Genomic DNA, 4,020 nt, shown 5'->3' on the forward strand with positions numbered 1-4,020 from the left:
TGCTCTAATCTCATATAAATATACAACCCAAGAGATCCTGTTCCTCACTCCAGAGAGTCTCCAAATATTTGTGTGTGTGTGTGTGTGTGTGTGTGTGGATGTGGATGAATGTATACACACACACGAATATATGTTTTGCACACAGATATATATACGTGTGTGTGTGTATATATATAAACATATATATGTATGCACATATATTTGCATACACACGCGTATACAAACACATATGTACACACATACATATATATACATGAATATATTCACCCACACACAAGCATGTACACAAACACATACGCATATATAAATGTATATATAGACATACACACATATAGGCACATACATATATGCACACATATTTATACATACATTTATACACATCCTCACATATATACACATGCATATATACATACGTGCATACAGGTATATATATTTATACCCACACATATGAGAGAGAGATACACACATATACACACACACATATATCTTTTGGGTCATGATCTCTTGGGTTATATTTATATGAGGTTAGACCACACACACAGAGAGAAGAGCCTTGTTTGTCTGTCTGTCTGCCAATGACAGTACTGCTTCCTCCAGTTCAAATCCTCTGAACCAATATGAATGAGCTGCCCATAGTTGTGATCCCAGAAAGGAGGGACTCTTTAGCTGCCCTCTCTCTCCATTGCAGCCATGTTGGTTCCAAATCTATCGATAGATTTCAAGACATGTAGGAAAACAATGGGACTGATCTAAAAGCAAAGGAACAGCTAAAGAAGGGGAAATGGGGCATCGTTTCATGAGAAGTAAAGGCAGACATTGCAAAGGGAGTTACCGCCAGAGGCTCGTTGGTCTAGGGGTATGATTCTCGCTTTGGGTGCGAGAGGTCCCGGGTTCAAATCCCGGACGAGCCCATCTTTTTATTTCCTTTCTTAATTGTCTTAATTCTGAGATACAGGGCCATATGTGGTCCCCCCCTTTTTTTTTATAAAAAGACAAGCTTCACACACATGCAACTTCTGGTTACTGTTTGCAGCACATTATAGGCTTTCACACAACATAGGGATGTTGTTGTTATTGTTGCTGTTGTTGTGTGACTGGGGATTTCTTGGCAAGGGTTGTTCAGTGGAGGTTTGCCATGGCCCTTCCCTGAGGCTGAGAGAGTGTGACTCCTTGGTCAAGGTCCACCCATTGGTTTTTCCATAGCTGAGTAAGGATTAGATCCCTGGTCTCCAGAGCCCTAGGCAGAGCTGGGGGCTTTGCAAAATGGCCAGTCCTTGCATCCCAGGGACAGTGTGTAATATTGTCCAAGATGTTGGCAAACTGAAACACAAGCAGCAGGAGAGATGCATGGCTAAGGTTTCTTTCCTAGCCATCTCTGGAACCATCATGAGACACATTTCATTGCAGGAAGAAAGAGAAGGACTGCATTTAGGAATAAGCCATCTACCAAAGAAACCAGCAGGCGTCTTGGTTTCTGTAGTGTAGTGGTTATCACGTTCGCCTAACACGCGAAAGGTCCCCGGTTCGAAACCGGGCAGAAACAAGATTCCCTTTTGCAAAGGAAAGTGTTATGCTTTAAATTGCAAATAAATCAATAAAGGAAAGCAAAACCCCCATGCATCCCATTCCTTTGCATGTTTGTTCAGAGGCCCTGTTAAAAATCAAGGGCATTTAAATTAATTTGAGTGAATATTTATGTTAAATTTAAATAAGTATTTAAGATATTTAAATATAAGTTGTTTCATGCATCAAGCCTTTCATTCATGTGCATGTTTATTTAGAGACCCTGTTAAAATCAATGGAGTTTGAATTAATTTGAGTGAGCATTTAAGTTAAAGGATTTAAGTTAAATTTATTTAAATTGCATGAAGCATATAAGTTAAAATTTAAGTGAAAATGAGGTTTCATCTGAAATAATCTTTCATGTAATAATGGTGGGATGCAAACCTGCAGAATTGAGAGAATGATAAAAACCATTAATTCAGCCCCAAGCTGTTTGAATTTAATTAAATTTAATTAAAGTTTGGCTTTGAATGCTTACTCTTTCAAAAAACAATTATTAATTTAGGATCATTTTTATGGAGAGAGGTGAAACATGTGACTTATAGTTGTGTAAGCTTTTAAGTATTTAAGTCATTGAAGTATAAAGTTATTTCATGCATGGAGCCTTTCATTCCTTTGCATGTTTGTTTGAGAGTTCCTGCATGGCAGAATGGGGTTGGACTGGATGGTCCTTGGGGTCTCTTCCAACTCTAGGATCCTTCTATGATTCTATTCAGAGACCTTGTTAAAAGTCAATAGAATTTAAACTAGATTGGCTGAGTATTTAAGTTAAATTGAAAGGATTTGAGTTGAATTTAATAAAACCCTACTGGCAGCGGTGGGATTCGAACCCACGCCCCCGAAGAGACTGGAACCTTAATCCAGCGCCTTAGACCGCTCGGCCACGCTACCCTACGAAAGCCCCTTCTATTGGTGGTTCCCATGTTCTGCAGAGAGTTGCACTGTGGATCCCCTTTCCATGATCCCCTTTCCAGCCATGATGACATGGCATTGGTTACTGGTGCTCTCCTGCCTCTTAGTGGCTCCAAAGCAGGGATTTATGAGACTTTAAATGGGGCAAATAATCCACTAAAATTCATCTCAACAGAAAGAGGAAGAAGGAATCCAGCAAAGGATGCTTTCTAGGAGGACCCATAATGGCTTGCAATGCAAGTTAAAAACATATATAGCAAAGAAATGACAAATAATAGAATCATAGAAATATGTAAGAAGAGATGGGGAAACAAATAAGGAGCTCAATGAATGAATTTTGTGCTGTTTGACACTATTAAAATAGCAAGAGAATACTAGTTCTAATAATATGAATACTAGTTAGTATTATTTTAGGGATGCTTTAATCATGCCATGTTTGTTGTTTTATTCTTTTTATTCTTATATTTGACTCCTACTAGTAAAAATGTTGTGCAAACTTTACAGCACTCTACAAATAAATGTCAATAATAATAATAATAATAATAATAGAATCAGAAGTTAAGAATATTGAGTTATTAAATGTTATTGGAAATCGGAAGAATTAGATTATAGTATCGTTATGCTTGTATACTGATGTATGTTAATTTTTGTATGTATGTCTTAATAAAAACTATTTTAAAAAAACAAATAGCAAAAACACTATGTTGTGCAATTTTTTGTTGATTTTATTAATATCGCACCAGCATCACAAAATTAAACCTGATGCCAGGAGATAATAAACAAAACTACCAAAATAAACCCCAACAACCAAAAACCCCAAATCATTCAGAATTACAGTTACAGTTTACACTATTTCAATCCCTTACGACTTTCACATTAAGACACTAACCCAACACCATCCTTGTTTTCTTCCTCTTCTCTTCCATTTCTTCTGATTTTACATTAAATATATTCTATACTTTGGATCTAATTACTTTTTTTCAGATTAAACTCCATATTTATAGATACCTTTCTTTTATTTTATGAATTTAAACCACAGATTGACGCTTTGTCTAACTCATCCCAAACATGCGCAAAAACACTAGGTAGGACAAATGTTGTTTTTTTAAGTAAAAAACCCTGAACGATCAATCCAATTAAAACAAGAATGTTTTTTAAAGCCATTGAAATGCATCTACATATATTGTCATTGTATACCTTCGAGTCATTTCTGTCTTCTGATGATCATCCTGGGAAAATAGTACGTGACTAAAAAGTCACTCTTCTTTTTGCCTAAACATGGTGGATGTTGAGGTCAGTGCTTGTTCTGCAGGAGAACTCTCCCCTTTGGAGATATAATTCTGGGTCGTTTGTTTGTTTCTAGTTTCTCTTGAGAAAGTAAAATAAAGTACACAATTCATCCGTGGAAACCCACTGGGAGGTTTTGGGCAAGCCACAAACTTGGATAATTATCTCGCCCCCAGCTCCAAGTTTTTCGAAAATAGTTGAATTCTCAGCTGTGTGGGCAACTGATGCGATTGTGAATAGACCTGGGATAAACCAGGA

The 4,020-nt window shown here is 36.9% G+C and overlaps 3 non-coding genes across 3 annotated transcripts; 2 read left to right on the forward strand and 1 right to left on the reverse strand.

The window, feature by feature from the left end:
• The first annotated feature begins 839 nt into the window (after positions 1-839).
• Positions 840-911, forward strand: TRNAP-UGG. Its single transcript has one exon. It is a non-coding gene; the product is annotated as a tRNA-Pro (tRNA).
• A 559-nt stretch (positions 912-1,470) lies between these two features.
• Positions 1,471-1,543, forward strand: TRNAV-AAC. Its single transcript has one exon. It is a non-coding gene; the product is annotated as a tRNA-Val (tRNA).
• Positions 1,544-2,372: 829 nt separating this feature from the next.
• Positions 2,373-2,454, reverse strand: TRNAL-AAG. The gene has a single exon. It is a non-coding gene; the product is annotated as a tRNA-Leu (tRNA).
• Between the last annotated feature and the right edge of the window lie 1,566 nt (positions 2,455-4,020).

This window comes from Sceloporus undulatus, chromosome 2 (assembly GCF_019175285.1).
Source record: "Sceloporus undulatus isolate JIND9_A2432 ecotype Alabama chromosome 2, SceUnd_v1.1, whole genome shotgun sequence".
In the NCBI taxonomy this organism is placed as follows: Eukaryota; Metazoa; Chordata; class Lepidosauria; order Squamata; family Phrynosomatidae; genus Sceloporus; species Sceloporus undulatus.